Raw genomic sequence first — 19,161 nt, forward strand, 5'->3', positions numbered from 1 at the left:
GAGAACAGAAGAGTATTTCTAGGACCTACTCCCTGATGTAGCATTTTCTACTACATAGTTAGGTTAAGCTCTCATTTATCTGGCAATAAATACTTGACTGGGAATAAATTATCATCCACAGTTGGACAGGACAATGGCAGTCAGAAAATGATCGATTACCTGGGCATTTATATTTATTTATATATTTATTTACATAATCTTATTTAAATTATCTATTTTTATCAGATACTTTTCATTAGTCAAAATGTTAAACCCTTCTTCCCCAAGAGAAAACTCCCTGATTAAATATTACATTCACACCCTGTGTCTTGGCTCTTTATTTCTAGGTTGTACAAACTTCCAGAAGAAAACTACAAAACAAAAATGGAAAGCATATAAACTCCAACACTAGGGGCAAGTTGGAGAAGAGAGACTGAAAAACAGAGAAGCATTGACATGTCTTCCCACATGACAAGATAATTTGGCCTATTGATCAGAAAATCTAGAAATGTGTAGTTCTGATCCCTTTCACTTACAAGTTCCTTGCAGTATCTGTAGTAATTCAAATGGGAAGGGGAAAAAGAACAAAGATGTCACCCTTGAACTATATAATACACACTAAATGTATTAAGAAGCACGATTTTAAATTATTTCAAACAGATTAAACACACACTATATTTTTATCATGCACATACAACTTTGCCATTTGATTCTTCTATCCCATTTAATGAAAACTAGAAAATGAAATTTTCTAATCAAATAACAATTATTATCCTTTTGTGTTGAATGAAATTGAAGTGGGGATAGGAAGTGACTACTAGATAAAAGAGAAGTCTCCCATATGTCATCTTCAGTGTGGTCCTTCACATTCTCATTGCCATAAGTAATGTAAAAGTAGGTATGGTTTTACAAAGTATATGTTTGTTATTTGTTTTTCATTTCCATATTAAGGACAATGCTGAGACATTCTCATATTTGAGCTTTAATTTTACTCTGGAACTGTGGAAAATAGTAATCAGGTCTTGAAAGTTTATCTTTCTCGCCACGGATCTTCATGGTCTACTGGAAGTAATAAAGTGCGAATTCTGCTCTTTGAGAGACAGTACTTCAGAAGAGTTTCAGAAAAACTCATCACTAAAATATTGCCAATTAAGGAACACCACTAAATAACAATCCCTCCATTTATTTAATGCTAAGCAAATTACATGTATCATCCAGGGAATTTACAGAAAACAACACAGCAGAATAAATATTATTTACAGATAAGAAAACAGAAGTTTAGAGCAGTTAAGTAATTTAATTGCTCATGGTCACACTGATTATTAGTGTTGGAGCTGGGATTTAAAATGCATTTTCTTGAACTCAGACTTGTGTACTTCATCAATGAAGTACATGTCCTATCAATAATGTAAAATGGATTCGAAGTCTATTAAACTAAATAGTAGGAAGCATTGGGAAAAAATATACAATTTTTATCTTTGCAATCAGTTTGAAGGAAGAATAGGTTATATATAAATACATCTATTTATAGGAACAAAGAATATATTTATACAATAAAAAGAAGAGAATAATTAGAGTTGCTGTTCATAACAGGAAACATATATCAAATCAAGTACTCAGGGATCTAATAGAAAACACCTTAAAATTATAATGCATCATATCAAATGAATTTACTCTTAAAGCAGGATAGTTCAAAAACTCTTTATATTATACATCATATCAAAACAAAAATATATCCTCAATAGTTACAGAAACTATATTCTTAAATACATGTCATTTTAACTCCAAATTTAAAAGTATAATAAAAATATATCTTAGTGAAGATTATTATTCTAGCAACTTTAGCAAACATATTCCTTGCCTTCTGGAGCTCAAGATACAGACAATAACATACAGTTCAATTAAGATAAATTCTGTAGTGAAGAAATTCCAGAAACATGGCACAATCATATAGTCTGATCTGTAGGCAGCAGCAACAGGGAGGGAGAGATTAGGGAAGGGTAAATAAATTGACATACTTTTATCATAGCATGGAAAGGCAAAAAAACTGTATGGAGTTTAAAGAAAAAGGAAATTGAGCATATTAATGTAAAGCATAAACAGTAGAAAAACAAAAAAGTAAAATATAGCTACAAAGTAGGTAGAATGAAGGAAGGGGCTTAGGGTGATAATGTCTGTATAAGTTTATGCTTATACTTTTTGATAGCAGGGATCTAAAGTCTAAAACTCAGAAGTTAAAAATAATAGTGAAATCAGATAATGTAGGGCCATGAATATAGGCAAAAATTAAACAAAAGCAGAAATGCATAGTAGGAACTGCTTCTAGACAGAAAGGCTATGACTGGAGATGTGTTGAGCCAGGAACAACTGATTCCTATTATTAATTCTTCAGTACTATTGAATTTTTGTCAAGAAAATTAATTAAATTGATTTGTAAAGTGAACTAAAAGAGAAAAATAATTAAAGAATGTTTCAATAAGTAAAGAGAAAATATTCTCTCAAGAGAACATCGAGATTATTGTTTCAATTCCCCTGAAGGAACAGGTTGCCACTGACTTCTCAATGTAGCAAGCAGGTAACCTGACAGTGCCCTGAAAGGGAACTCTATTATGTCAAAGGCTATAAGACTTATGGCTGTAATCAGGAAGTTCAATAATTCCCCTTCCTCACAGGGCAGATAATCAATCAACCAGTGAGCCAGCCATCTTGGAGCAACCATCTCTCACTATCATTTCATATTTTCTTTGAAGTCATAATCAATGCAGTATCTTAGCAAATGAGACTGAGAAAAACAAATACTAAAATGAAACAGATCATAAAATAATTATTTTCAGATGGCATAATATATACCTAAAAAAGTGAAAGGAGGTAGAATTGATAAATTAGTTTAATAAAATAATCAAAACCAGTACAAATATGCCAAATTCAACAGTATTCACTCATATTAGTCACATGTAGTTAAATACATAACAAAAAAGATAGCATATGATACAAATAAGTGTACAAATCTGTAATAAAAACAATCTTACATATCAAACTTTTTGAAACATTGCCTATATGAGTTTTCCGAAATTTTACATCTGTTATACCAAAATCACATTCTTCTTTGCTTTCAAAATATAAATACACATTTCTCATGGATTATTTCACTTAATCTCTCAGTTAACCACATCTCTTTTTTGAAAATTTCTTTATTTTTTATTGCTTTTATATTATATCTTCCAAAATTTCTTCTTACTTCTCTGCCTTTTTCCACAGGTTTGCTTTTTCTTCTTCATCTACTCTGAAATATTAAACTTCTCAGGGTGCAGTTCTTGGCTCCTTTTTCTTATCATTCTACAAAATTATCTCATGCCCTTCTATAAATATAAGTCTCCACCTTCATATAGATGACTTCCAAAATACTAAAGCCAGACTACACTACTCTCCTAAAGTTTAAGACAACTCAGCTTGCATATCCCTCACATAGTCCAAATGTCACATTTCCCACATGGAATTTATAATTTCCCCAACTTTTTGTATCAGTGTGTGACTCCAGCATCAATCCACCTAGGCAAGTCAGTACTCTGAGTGTGATGCTTGATTCATCCTTCTCTTTTCCCTTCCCATGTAATCTAGCACACAATCCCATGGACTGTTCTTTCTGAATGTACATGGAATTTATTAATTCTTATTTTCACTTCTACAATTCTGTTTTATCTATCACTATGTTTCACATGGATTCTTGCCCTGAATTCCCAAGTGTTCTTATCCTCTCTCTTTAAATCCCTTTAATTCTTTTCCATAAGCAACAAGAGCCACTATTTACTATGTTACTCTTACTATGTTACTCTCATACTTAAAACATTTCCATGATTCATCATCTCTCCTTAAAATAAAGTCTAAATATAACATAGCTGCTAAGACTGTCTGGTTACTGTTATTTTACTTTAGCATTATTTATTTCTCAACATACCCAATATAGTTAACAACTGAGCCACGTTGAGCTTCTTTCAATCTCTTGAAACTGCTATGTAATTTTCTCCTGGGTTTGGGCATGCTGTTTCCTATGTTTAGAAACACTGAACTCTCCCCCATATATATATTGTTTTGACAGTTATTCCTATTCACTCTTTACGTCTCAGTTTAAATCACTTATTGGACTTTGTAAAACAGCATCTGATTTTCTTCCTATGGATTTCTGCAGCATACTTCACTTTCTTTATCACCCTTACTATCATTGCACCTCCCACTAGGTTGTAAACTCTTACATGGCAAGAGCTATGTCCATTTTGTTAATTCTTGTCCGCCTGGGGCCACACCAAACTTGGTGTTCATTAAGCACTCAATTTTGCTTCCTACTTGATAAAGATATCATTTCTTGATTTTTTCAGACTTTACCTATAAAAATTCACATCCACAGTAACCATCTGTCATTTTCTCCATTCATAAAAAAAAAAACAAAACGAAAAGATTGACCTTGTTGCTTTGTGGTCAAGGTCGGCCATGTGCATTCTTTGTCTCAGATGCTTCTGACTGGACTTCCGCTATTCACATTCTCTCAAATATTTTCAATCTTTTTTCTTTTTTAGTGGATTCTATGCTTCTGAGTATAAACTGCTCCAATTCTCCTGCCTCTTAAAAATATCTGTCCTTAAGTTTCTTTTTGTTGCAGTCCTAAACTCTCTCTTTTCTTTTAGCATAAAGACCTTTAACAGAGTTTCTAAAATTGCTATTTCATGCTTTCTTACTTCCTACCTAGTGATCACAGAGAATAAATTTACTAAAACAAGTATCAACCATTGTCTGTATTGATTTGAAACCATCTTATAGCTTTGCATTACCTCCAAGAAAATCAAATCATTTTAGTAGAATATGAAAACCCTCCATCTCACACTAATGTCTCATTATGACCACCTTATGCCCTTGATTCCTTAATGCAACCAGAATTCCCAATGAGTCACCTAACCAAAATAAATTCCTAGTAGCTTTACTCTTCCTCTTACATATCCTGTTTACTGGGTTGAAAAGTGTGCCCTAAAAACTCACATCTACTCCAAACCTCAGAATGTGACCTTATTCAGAAATAGGGTCTTTGTAGATATAATCAAGTTAACATGAGGTCATACTTAATTAGGGTAAACTCTATCCAAGACTTGTGCCCTTTTAAAAGGGAGAAGTCTGAGCACAGACACATAAACAGAGGCAACACAGGTGAAGACATAAAGGAGAATGCATGCAAAGACAGAGGCTGAGATTGGAGTGATTCCTCTACAAATCAAAAAATACCAAGGATTTTAGGCAACTAGCAATCAATAGGTAGGAGCAAGAAACTTCCTCCAACCCCAGAACCTTCAGAAAGGTGTCCTTGATATCAGACTTTTAATCTCCAGAACTATGAGACAATAAGTTTGTGTTGTTTTAAACCACCTAGTTTGTGTTACTTTGTGTAGCAACTCTGGGGAACTAATATGACCCAAAATTCAGAGCAATATATCTTGATAGTTTCTGGTTAAACACAACTCAAAATCTGACTGGTTAATCATTTGTAAATTTCAGTTTATTTTAAGTTTATGGATCTAGTTTTGCCATTTTCCTCATATTATTAGGTCTTCTTTATTGTGATGTTATCTGTATCACAGGATATTAAATACATTTGAGACTGCTCACAGTCAACCAAGGTTTAACAATCGTAATCAAAACAATTGAGAATAATTTAGGCAACCCACTGAGTTTTATCCTCTTTGTAAATGGGGCTTCTGTTGCAGGCTTTTGTCTTAAATTATTTCTGAGAAATCACAGAAAATGGTGCCTTGAAACAAAGAAAATTAGTATCTCTTGTTGCTGGTGTTCCTTTATCAGTCACTATGGGCAAGAATCCTACCACACTTTGGGGCATTAACAAGGAGGCTAGGTAGTGCGCTAGGCAATCTCCACAGTCACGGCAGTCCACATTTGTCTAATTAAGGCTAACATTTGTTTCCGTTGCTACAGAACCTCAGGAATCAGCTGAGACTCAAAACTGATTTCGTTTACATGATCTATTGGGAGGGCCAATGGCTCTGTTTAGTTTTGAGGTCGTGACTTCCTAATTTCTTTGTTGGAGATGCTCCTATATCTGCCAATTTTTAATAAAAGCATGTGCACACATACACACACATTTTACCTCATAAATCAAAGAGGACACCCCCACTACATCAATCATTTTATTGTATCTATCTCTGGGGAGATTGTGAATCACTTTAATTTGTACAAACAAGAAGACAAAAAATTCTCAGTGAAATAAAAATGTTTAGTCTTGCTGTCTCCTTAAAGCAGCACAATGAGGTAAGACACTGATTTTATTTTCTTTCACAATATTTGTTCTTCTGAAAGTTAGTGAACTTTCGTGGGGGAAAAAAAAATCTCAGTGATATTTTGGTCTGGAAACTCAAAGCTAAAAAACATGAAAACTTGGTGAGAACCAGGAGACTACCCGACAGAGTAAAAAGGTCACCATTCATGCCTCTTCCTCTTCTACAAATACAGAGAACTCCGGAATGCACGTTAGGAAAATCCTGTCAAAAGAAGCAGTGCCAGGAGCAACCCTTAATGAGAGTTGTAAACTAATGAAGAATTGTACTGGAATTCTTTCTTGAAACATTCATGGCAAAGTACTTCCTTCCGCACTATTAGTCATTAGTCTCTAAAAAAGTATTGTGGGAGTAAATGTCAACTAAATTCTGCTTTTATTTGATGTATCTGCTAAGTCAAAAAAAAAAAGTCAGAAAAACAGTCCAGACACAGCAATTACATAGATGGGCAAATGAGAGAAAACAAGTCTGTCTGATGAAGAGATATTTCAGGGAATCTGTTATTCTAATGCAAATGCTACATTTTCCGGATGGTTTTGTTTGAAGAGAAACTGCTTTACTGCGGTTGTCAATGTTAAGCAAGTTTTCATGGTGTGTTGGACCTCTTGGGCTCTGAAGTGTGTTCCCACTTTCAAGCATACTCCTCCGGGGAACAGACAATAAATCTGACCCTCTACCTGGATCCCTGAAGAAGACAAGGCTTCAGTTCATGCACAGTACACGTCAGTCCAGGCATATCTGTGAGAAGATGATTACCTTACAGAGTAGCCAATGCCTTTCAAATCACAGAGATGGCCAAGACAAGCCTGGCAACATCCAGAGGAAGAATAAAAAAAAACAAGGGTAAACAAAATATAGTTCGTAGTGAAATGTACTTTGTCACTGAGGTTTAGTGTCAAAGAACATCAAACAAGATGAAGTTGGCTAGATAATTTATGTTGCATCTAGCACACTCCATGGTATATTGAAAATTAACAAGGCACTTCTGACATTATCATTAGCAGCTATGGGAAGCATGACACTGACTGTCACCTGTATTCTCCCTTTCCAGACAGAGCAGGCTTCTCCTCACACTAAAGCTGATTTTTCCTGTACTCTCTTCTTTCCAGACTTAGGCAAAATAGTTAGAGAGGTGGAGAGATTTTTCTTTTCCTCAAGAAATGTTAGCCAGTGAAGTGACCTGAATTTCTTAGAAGAAAAAATCGAGACATGTTGTGGCCTCACTACACCATTCAAAAAATGGTTTATTATTCAAAATATTTTTCAGAATATTCAGAATTTCACATATTATATATCAGTTCAAGATATTTGCAATATATCAGTTATTTTTCAGAATATTCCTCTGAAATATATTGAGTGCTACTTATCATGAACAATTATTCCTCTAGAAGTAAAACTATCTATTATTTTCTGACTATTTATATTCTACATTTCTTTCAGAAATATGAATCTTTTGGAAACACATATTCTATTTTTAAAAAATGTCTTTTACCTGTCTGATTATTTAAATAACCCATTGTAAGTCTGGGGAAAGGAAATCCCAGGGCAAAATACCCCTAAAAACCAAAATCAGTCAAAGAGAGAAATAAAGTTTAAAACCCATTTATTGCTCACAAACTGCAGTCCCAGGCCATCTTTCTTCTTTACCCAAGCAGCAACCACACTGGCCCTCCCCCTCACCTCTCAGGTACAGATAAGCCCTCTGTTGCCCTGGTAATCACCCACTGATATGGAGATGAACTTCTCCACGCCTGAGGAAAGATGCAAATGCGCTAAAGCCCCATTTCTTTCCACCTCTGAAAGACTGTTGATATGCAGATGTACCAAAGCCAGGCAAGAAATCCTGGAAATGTTTCAATTTTACTCATACCCATTCATTTTGCATAATTTTCAAAAAATAAGATTTCTCCTAGATACAGTGTATTCTTCTTCACTTTACCTCTTTGGTCTTCTTCAACTAGGGGAATTAATACTAAAGCTCTAAACTACTTTTTATCATTGGCTTACCTTATTTTTATTCCTTTTGATATTGAAGATCCAGCAAATGCTCTACTCAGCTCAACACTTGGCTCAGATTTCTTCATAATCCCTTTCCATACCAGCATCTAAAAGGACTTGTATTGAAGATCAATACGATTTCTCAGCCTTACAGTTATTTAATCCTCTCAATCATTTTATCTGGATTAACTTTAACATCATCTATGTGTCAGGCATTGTGATAATAAGCCCTTTGGAGGAAAGGCAAGTAAAACATAGAAACTTTCTCAAGACTTTCCCAATATGGAAGTTATGGGATTTATACCTCCTATAACTCAGCTGTCTTTCCCATTCCAAAGCACAGTGGCCTACCTTGCAGAGGTCAGCACCTGCATTTCTTTATCTAAGTGCTTTCTCTCAAAGTTAGATCCCCCTCTGCCTTGCCCAAAGCAACATGGACATGCCAGAGATGGCTTTTAGAAGCAACCGAGGTGGGTAGTGGGTAGTGCATTAATGTGCTGGTCCCCTTTTCCTTTGGGCAGGAGACTTCTCAGACTGGAATAAGATTTTATTGCTTAAAGTGGTAACTTGCTGTATAGTATCCACTTCACTGGCAATTTCCCCTTCATTTTTTCTCAGTTCCTGTCTTAGTTTAGTATCCTCCAGAAGTAGAATCTGATACAAGTATCAAGCAGAAGTCATTTATTTGGAGGGTAAAAGGAACATTGGAGCACAAATGTGATGTCGGTTCTTGTTCACTGTTAGGGTTCGGGACTCCAGGGCTTCTCCAGAGAACAAACCACACAGGCACGGAGATGTAAATCCAAGCAAAGTCTTTATTCAGCCAGCTAGCTGGGGCCGACAGCACCTCCCCTGACACGCAGGTCGAGTCCGAGCTGTCGACCCCCAAGCAACTGTTGGATTCTCCCAGAGGAGGACGCCACCCCAAATTATTCACTGAAGGCGTCTCTTGATGCAACAAGCAAGAGGAATTTATTCAGAGGCCAGCTAGCTGGGGTCCATGCGTTAGCCCGACGCAGCGGGTCTCAACGAGGACCCCGAACTCACAAAGCCAGAAGTTTTTATAGCATTTTCAAAGGGGCAGTATTTTCTACAGTCACAATACAGTGTTTTTTTTTTCATAGACACATAAATTTTCGGCTGACGCCTCATCCTGGGGGTCTGGTTAGATAAAATCACTTTCGGAATGTTTATGGTGGTTCTAGCAAGATAAGCTTAACTGATTGAGGTTGGCTAACTAAAGGTCACTACAATTAACACTGGCTGACTAACTTGTTTTTCAAAGTTCTAGTAATTTTTCTCCTTCTAGGTTAGAAAATGGTGTTTAAGCCTTTAAGATGGCTGTGCTTATGCTAACTTCTGATTCTTCAGGTTCTACATTTCCCCACTTCTCTTTAAGGGCATTCCAATCATGGAATGTTTGTATCTTCTTGTTGGGTGAGTGAATAATATTGTTGCTTCAACATTAGTACATGAATGGCATTCACTCTTTCTCTAACAAAAGTTATCAGCCGATTCAATATGCAGGGTCCTAAAGTGAGGAGCAACACAAGGATGAGTAAGGGCCCAGCCAGAGTGGATATCAAGGTCATAAACCACGGGGACCTAGTGAACCGAGATTCAAATAGCCCTTGACTGGCTTCTCGTTCTCTCTTCCTCTGGTCTAGCCTCTCCCTAAGCTTTGACATTGAATCTCTTACTATTCCGGAATGGTCTGCATAAAAGCAGCATTCTTCCTTTAAAGCTGCACACAATCCTCCTTCTTTTAGAAACAGCAGATCCAGCCCTCGTCTGTTCTGCAAGACTACTTCAGAGAGGGAAGTCAGAGATTCTTCAAGTTTAGTAATGGATTGCTCTATGGTTTTTAGGTCTTCATCAATAGCTGTCTTTAGTCCCTCATGATGTTGGTTCTCTTGGATAATAGCAGCTGTCCCTGTTCTTACTCCGGCTGCGACTCCTATCCCTAAAAACACAGCTAAGGTCAGCGAGACCGGCTCCCTCCTATATCTATGCCTAGGTTCAAATTCAGCTACGAATGAGAGGTCATCATGATACATCAACCTGGGCACCAGCTGAACCATGATACAGAAATCGTGGGAGGAGTTGAAGGCAGAAGTAGAGACACATGAGGTCACTCCAGTGTTACAAGCCCACCACCCTTCGGGAGGAGGGACTAGATACTCATTTTCACCTGAGGAGGTCACAGCTATGGTTTCATTACACAAAGCTTTATGGGTGGGGGGGACTGAACCTAAACATTTTCCTCTTCCAGTTACTTCAGTCAGAGTTAGCTTCTTGTGGCTTCCCCAGCTACAGATCTCGTGACGGGTTGTCCTGTTAAAACTGCCTAACAATCCCAATCCTTCATATTAAGGCGGCCCAGAAGAGAAACACAACCAACAGGATTCAGTAGTGTTAGGGTTGGTGGTATTTAAGACCTGAAAAGCCCCTTCAAGGAGGTTGAGAAGGCGTTGTCCGGTGCCAGGAAAGGAGGTGACTCGGCCAAGAGTGGAGGCGGAGGGAGTGGTGGCAGAGTCCATAGGTGGGGCTAGGGCCTGTTTTGGGGCTGGGGCTGGGAGACATGGTTGATCCCGCAAGACAGCATTGGGTCCTACTGGGACAGCCAGAAGAGTCTCTACCTTAAGCCTGAGCATAAACAAGACTCCATTATCATAGCCACTCTGGTAGAGTCTTAGTCCCCACATAAGCCCTTTTTCCCAGTTTGTTGCCCTTTTTCCTGCATCTGTGAAAGAGATGTCAATAGGGTTGCAGGTGGGATTAGTCGTGCATTGGGCACGAGCGGTATTCCACTGGATTTTTATGAGGCCTAGAGGAGATCTCCCTGCGCTTCCTGTCAGCCAATGGCATGTCCCTGTTTGTTCACAACCCCAATTTTTGCAGAAAAAATCTGTCTTCCCACCACACTGTGAGGCCTTGGCACTATTGGCTGAGGGGGCTGGGCATACATAGAAGCAGGTATTCTGGAGCTCTTTCATGGTCCCAGAGCCCCAATGCACTGTATAATCTCAAGTACCACATCCGGGTACCCCAACTTTATCTTCATACCATGGGTCTTGTTTGAAGAGAGTGCACAAATCTACAGTGAGGGTAGGCCACCAAGTTCCCCTAGGGTGTTGTCCTGTTAACTGGACTACTACTTGTTGGGAAGCCGGGGTAATGATTTGCCATGTGAGTAACCTGGGTTCATGGGGGTTAGGGTTCTGGAAGGTGTGAAGTAACTGGGTCATCAGAATTAGAATTGTTAGTGACACAGTCATTTTTACACAAGTGAAATTTAAGAGGGTTATCAGTTCGAATTAATCGCCTGTCCGGGTCTGGTTGAGGCGCTTTCTTCAGATGTGAAGCATGTATCCAGGAAGAGATGCCATCTACTTTTACAGCTGTAGTTGTGGTCAAAAGGACGATGAAGGGTTCTTTCCACCGAGGCTCAAGATTGTCCGTTCGATGTCGCCTTACGTAGACAGAGTCTCCCACTTGGAACGGGTGAGGTACTGAAATGTCCTCTGGCCGATAGGCTTCTCGGATAGAGGCCCACACTTCTTTCTGCACAACTTCCAGAGCCCGTAACCTTTCAAGCAGAAACTTATTAGTCACAGATTCAGGGGATACGTGGAGGTGAGCTGCATTTAGGGGAGCTGGGGCTCCAAACATTATTTCAAAGGGTGTTAGTCTAAAATGGCTGGGGGTGTTTCTAACTCGGAATAAGGTGAAGGGAAGGAGGACCAACCAATCATATAAACCAGTCTCTATGGATAATTTAGTCAGGGTCTCTTTTAGAGTTCTATTCATCCTTTCTACCTGTCCTGAGCTCTGGGGCCTGTATGCACAATGCAATTTCCAATCCGTCCCCAAAATCTTGGCCAATCCCTGACTTACCTGGGCAACAAAGGCAGGGCCGTTGTCAGAGATGATTACCTTTGGGATTCCAAACCTGGGAAATATTTCTTCAAGGATCTTTTTAGACACCATCTGAGCTGTCTCAGTTTTGGTGGGGAACGCCTCTGTCCATCCTGAAAATGTGTCTAGGAAAACTAGAAGGTACTTATATCCATACTTAACAGGCTTAATCTCAGTGAAGTCAACTTCCCAGTAAGCTCCTGGGCAATCCCCTCGAAGTCTTTTCCCGGATGTTACTGGATTTTTACTCACATTTACTAATTGGCAGGGAACACAATTTCTTACAACCTCGTCAGCCAGTTTTCCTAATCCAATAACATGATAAGGGGAGTCTTGAACCAAGGTCTTTAGGTTTTTTGCTCCCAAATGTGTCAATTGATGCAATTGCCTTAAGTATTCTTCTGCCTCTCTCTTAGGCAGGACAACTCTCCCTTTTTCAGACTTGTGTATCTCGTGGGGTGAGGAATTTTTAAACCCTAATTTGTTTATACAAGCGAGGTCTTCGGGTGTAGACTGGAAGCTCTTAATACAAGTGGCCTCCAGGTACACTTGGAGGGGTAAGATATTCATTCCCTGGGCTGCTTGTTTTGCAGCTTGGTCCGCCCTTCTGTTTCCTTGAGCTATTAGAGAGTCACTTTTTTGATGCCCAGGGCAATGTATTATTGCCACTTCTCTAGGTCTATGGATGGCTTCTAACAAATTTAAAATTTCTTGTTGGTTTTTAACATCTCTCCCGGCAGAAGTCAATAACCCTCTCTGTCTATAAATAGCCCCGTGTATGTGAGCGGTGGCAAAAGCGTATTGGCTGTCGGTATAGACGTTAAGTCTCTTACCTTCTGCCATCTTTAGAGCCTGAGTCAGAGTGACGAGCTCTGCTCGCTGTGCAGAAGTGCCCGTTGGAAGTCCACTGGCCCACACGATTTGGTTATCATCCACTACTGCAGCTCCTGCCATTCTCTTACCATCCATAATGTAACTGCTCCCGTCTGTATACCAAGTCAGGAGTCCTGGTCCTTCTAAAGGCTGATCTTGTAAGTCCTGGCGGGTCCCCGTCTCCTCAGCCAGGATTTCCTGGCAGGCATGAAGTACTTCTTTTCCCAAATCGGGGAGCAGAGTAGCTGGGTTTAGGATGGCGGGTGGGGCAAATTCCACACGATCACAATTCAGGAGTAAGGTCTGGTAATGAGTCATTCTGGCATTTGACATCCATCTTTCGGGTGGTTGCCGGATTATGCTCTCCAACGCATGTGAAGCAACCACAGTGAGTTTTTGTCCCAGTGTTAGTTTGTCAGAATCTTTAACTAGGAGGGCCACAGCTGCTACTACTCTCAGGCAGGCAGGCCACCCACTACTCACAGGGTCTAATTTTTTTGACAGATAGGCGACAGGTCTCTTCCAAGGTCCCCATTGTTGGGTCAACACTCCTCGAGCTACTCCGCTCCATTCGTCCACGAAAAGGACAAATGGCTTAGTTACGTCTGGCAATGCTAGAGCGGGTGCTGAGAGGAGGGCTTTCTTGATATCATCAAAGGCCTATTGTTGTTCAGATCCCCAAACAAACGGGGCTGTCCCCTTGGTAAGGGGGTACAGAGGGGCGGCCAAGGAAGCATATCTGGGTATCCACAATCTACAAAACCCCGCTGTGCCCAGAAACTCGCGAACCTGGCGTGCTGTAGTGGGAACCGGAATCTGCGTCACAGTCTGCTTCCGGGCTTCAGTAAGCCACCTTTTCCCTTTTCTCAGGGAATATCCCAAATAAATCACTTGTTGTTGGCAGATCTGTGCCTTCTTAGCAGATGCTCTATACCCTAATTTGGCAAGTTCAGTCAAAAGGGCTTCAGTGGTCTCTTGGCAGGTCTCCTGGGTGGGAGCGGCTATCAATAAGTCATCAACATATTGCAGCAAAGTTACCTGTGGGTTTGAAGCTCGGTAGAAAGCCAAGTCCTGATGTAAAGCCTCATCGAAGAGGGTGGGCGAGTTCTTGAATCCTTGCGGCAAACGAGTCCAGGTCAATTGCCCAGTAGTTCCTGTGGTGGGATCTTTCCACTCAAAGGCAAACAGCGATTGGCTGTTCTGGTCCAAGCGCAGACAAAAGAAAGCATCCTTTAGATCTAAAACTGAATACCAGTGTTTTTTGGGGCCAGGGATCTTAGTAGGTTATAGGGATTTGGCACGGTGGGGTGAATGTCCTGTGTCCTTTTGTTAACTTCTCTTAAATCTTGTACTGGTCGGTAATCTCCTGTTCCTGCCTTTTTTACAGGCAGCAAGGGGGTGTTCCATGGGGATTGACATTTTACTAATATTCCCTGTTCCATAAGCTTCTGGATATGTGGCCTAATTCCATCCCTGGCTTCTTTACTTATTGGATATTGCCTCACAGTCACTGGCAAGGCTGAAGCTTTTAGTTCTATGATTACAGGGGCCTGGTTCTTGGTGAGCCCCATGCCCGCCGTCTCCGCCCAGGCTCCTGAGAATCTGTCGAGCCACTCCTGACTAATTCGGGAGGGCTCTGGTTCCATAAAAAGACAGTATTCGTCTTCCAATCTTATGGTCAGAATACTCAAGTTCAAAGGCTTATTTTCCTGATTAGTCACCAGAGGTTTCTCAGCTTGAAAAGATATTTGGGCTCCTACTTTGGTCAAGATGTCCCTTCCTAACAGGGGCGTAGGGCATTCCAGTATAATGAGGAACGAGTGTTTTACTCGTCCTACTCCTAAGTCTACTGCTCTTCGGGTGGTCCATGCATATTATTTCTGGCCTGTAGCTCCAATCACCCAAGATTTTTTGCCAGAGAGAGGGCCCTTGTCTTTAGTTAATACAGAATGTTGAGCACCGGTGTCTACTAGGAACTCAAGGGGTTGCCCCTCCACTTTCAGAGTTACCCTGGGCTCGGGGAGGGGTTCCAAGCCCCGTCTTCCCTAATCTTCATCTTCCAGCAGAGACAACACCTTTTTTGGAGGCTTCTGCAGTGGCTTTTTAGGGCATTCTTTCACCCAATGTCCTTTCTCTTTGCAGTATGCACATTGATCTTTATCCAAAGGAGGCCGGTTGCCCAGGTGCCCTGCCTTACTAGTTCTACCACTAGAGGGCGGGCGTCCCTTACCTTCTACTACTGCGGCCAAGATTTTTGTTAAATTTCTCTCATGCTTCCTATCCCTCTTTTCCTCTTTACTTTATTTTTCCTTTTCCTTCCTTAATTCCTTCTCTGCCTCAGTCTCTCTCTTATGATAAACTTTCTCAGCTTCTTTCACCAAATCTCTCAACGACAAATCCTGTAAGCCTTCTAGTCTCTGAAGCTTCTTTCTAATATCAGGCACTGATTGCCCAATAAAGGCAAGAGCCACTGAAGCACTGTGTTCCTCAGAAGTGGGGTCAAAAGGAGTATACCGCCTGAAGGCTTCCATCAGGCGTTCTAAGAACACTGCGGGTGCCTCAGCGGCTCCCTGACTAACCTCTCTTACCTTGGCCAAATTGGTGGGGTGCCTTGCAGCCCCGCGAAGACCTGCCACCAGAGCCTGGCGATAGATGGTTAGTCGCTCCCTACCTTCTGGAGAATTAAAGTCCCAGTTGGGTCTGGTCAGTGGGAACCCCCTTTCTATATTATGAGGGAGTTGCGACGGTCGTCCGTCAGCTCCAGGCACATTCTTTCGCGCTTCCAGGAGGATCCTTTCTCTTTCTTCTGTGGTGAAGAGTACCTGTAAGAGCTGCTGACAATCATCCCAAGTGGGCTGGTGAGAGAACATCAGGGACTCTATCAGTCCCATTAGTCTCTGCGGTTCCTCTGAAAAAGGAGGGTGGTTAGCTTTCCAATTATATAAATTGGCAGAGGAGAATGGCCAATATTGCAGAGGTTGGAAAGGCGGGTCTCCTTCTTCCCCGAGAATGGGGGCCCCATAAGACCTGAGGGGAAAAATACCTGATGGGTCCAATGCAGCCCCTCGGCGCCGCCAAGTTCCCTGGGCCGGTCCCAGAGCTGGCCCTGATGCCTCGGTACCAGAGGCTAGAGGCATCGGAGGTGCCGGGGCCGGAGGCAGGAGGGTAAGGAGGGGGATCATCAACCATTAGCAAGTCTTGAGTGTCAGGGTGTATTTTGGTGGTCTCTTTCCCTTTTCCCCGAGGTTGAGCCTGAGCCAATAAGACTCGAGAGTTCACTTTCTTTTGCACCCAGGGCTTTACCCAGGGCGGTGGATTTTCCACCAATTCTTGCCAGAGCACAATGTAGGGCTGCTGATCCGGATGTCCCCGAGTTGAATTCAGGAAAACAACAGCTTTTACTGCAAGCAGAGTGGAGAGGTCAAAAGTCCCCTCCGGGGGCCATCCAACGTTAAAAGTGGGCCACTCGGAGGTACAGAAAGTCTGCCACAGCCCTTTTTTAACTTCTACCGACAAGTCATGCGCCCTTGCTCTCACTTCTGTCTAATGACCTAACGTCAGGCTAAGGGAGGTCATCACAGTCTGTCCCATTGCCAGTATAGCAATTATTAGACACGTAAAGGACACATAAAACAGAGACACACAGAGATTAAACACACAGCGGCCGCTTTTTGTCTTCCTCAGATTTCTGACCAAGAACCGGAAGGAATCAGTGGGCTGATACTCTCGGCGCCCAAAAACCAACCCTATCTCATCCGGTTCACTTTTGCAGAAAAACAGGTGGGAGGCCACCAGGCGTTCCTGGCCCTCCAAACTCCCCGGGGCGTCCCCCAGGGTTGCAGCCTGTGGTGCTCCAAGTACGTCTACCGACCGCAGTCGCAACCCCTTATGGGACCGGGACGGCTGCCAGACAGAGGGTACCCTTTTCAGAACTCCGACCGGTCTCACTGAAAAGCAGAACACAGAATACAGACAACTCAAGGCGCCACTAATCTTACCTCTTCCTCCAAGAACGTCTTCGGGAGTGAAGCGGGGTGAGCGCACGATCCCGGATGAGCCCCCAAATGTTGGATTCTCCCAGAGGAGGACGCTGCCCCAAATTATTCACTGAAGGCGTCTCTTGATGCAACAAGCAAGAGGAATTTATTCAGAGGCCAGCTAGCTGGGGTCCATGCGTTAGCCCGACGCAGCGGGTCTCAACGAGGACCCCGAACTCACAAAGCCAGAAGTTTTTATAGCATTTTCAAAGGGGCAGTATTTTCTACAGTCACAATACAGTGTTTTTTTTTCATAGACACATAAATTTTCGGCTGACGCCTCATCCTGGGGGTCTGGTTAGATAAAATCACTTTCGGAATGTTTATGGTGGTTCTAGCAAGATAAGCTTAACTGATTGAGGTTGGCTAACTAAAGGTCACTACAATTAACACTGGCTGACTAACTTGTTTTTCAAAGTTCTAGTAACTTTTCTCCTTCTAGGTTAGAAAATGGTGTTTAAGCCTTTAAGATGGCTGTGCTTATGCTAACTTCTGATTCTTCAGGTTCTACACAACTTTAGGTATAGATTATATAGGATTTCCACAGCCATTGCACCAAAGCCCACACATTACCACAACCAATGAATTTAAAACACATCCCATACTTTAACCAATAAAGTTGAAACGGGGGCCAGCCGCTTGCCTGATCTTTGCATTAGCATTCCTTAACGTCTTGTCACGAGTTTCGTCCCCCTTAGGGTATGGAAACTGGGTGGCTCTCGCTCTTGGGTGTTTCCTGCATTCCTTTACATTCACAAAGCTGAAGAATGAGCTTCACCAACAGTCAAGGTAGAAGAGCATGGTACAGGCTTTTATTTAGAGATAAAGTGAAAGGACAGAGCTCCCGGTTCATGCCAGGAGGGGATAAGACAGGCCGTAGTGGTGCGTTGTCTAGGGGGTTTTATAGGCAGTTGAGGATTTTTCAAGAACATGAAAAAACTTAGGGGTGTGGACTTGTTAAGTGGTCCTTGAATATTAAAAATTAACTTAATGTAAAGAATTTCCTGCCTTGATTTCTCTCCGGGACACACAGGTGCCTTGGTCCGGGAGCATATCAAAAGGCTGCCTGCCCAGTCCCCAAGGTGGGCTGAGGTATTGTCTATTTGCTAAAGAATACTGCCTCTTGAACTTCCTGGGTGTTAAAATGCAATCTTATCTTTAAGATGAAATTCTTCCTGCCTTTTACCATGCAGTCTACAGCTTGTTTTGAGTGCTAAATTAGTTGCTCAGTTTGCAAAATCACCTCCTTAGATCTGAAGGAGGAAAGACAGCAGGTAGCCCTGGGCCTTTTAGTATGTTAAAGTCAATCTTACACGTGGTTACAAATGATTAGCATAATAAAACATGTGCTACTCTTCTTTATCTGGGGAACATTAACTGATCTCACTGAAGAATGATTCTACAGCTTAATGTTTAATATAGAGTTTCTTTGCCCATTGTTAGCATTGCTCTGACTGCAAATATGCTGCCTTGCTTTTTCCAGAGGCCTTCACCCTATTCTGTCTACACCCACGGTCCCTGTCTCAAATGGAGAAGTGATACAAAAAAGGAAGCAATCCATTCAAGTGTGTATTACTAAGCTAACAACCACAGAGTTCCCTCAAAGGAAAATTCATGCCTCAGAGTTGGGTCAACCATGGGAAGAGAGAGCTGGGATACACACCCACTCCCATAAATTATTGATTGAGGGTTCTGGTGCTCATTTATTCACTAGTACCTCTGCCCTGCCAGTTGCAACAGCAGAGTGGTATACATATTGGGGGGAAGAAGCCCTTATGCACAGAGATGCACTTACTGGGACTTGGAAATCATAATAAGCATGTTGAATTTAGGTGGTTTGAGGTTTGATATTGGGCAGGATATTGACATTGTTTACTGCCCTTCCCCATTTGCCACCAATATTTCCTGGGATCATTTGTAACACATTATTTGCACTAGAATTTTTATCTCAAGGGTTACACTTGGAGGATCTCACACTAAGATAATCATATTTATTTATGAAGACAACTTAACTTGTCATAACT

The sequence above is a fragment of the Manis pentadactyla genome, chromosome 12 (genome assembly GCF_030020395.1).
Source record: "Manis pentadactyla isolate mManPen7 chromosome 12, mManPen7.hap1, whole genome shotgun sequence".
NCBI classification, from domain to species: Eukaryota; Metazoa; Chordata; class Mammalia; order Pholidota; family Manidae; genus Manis; species Manis pentadactyla.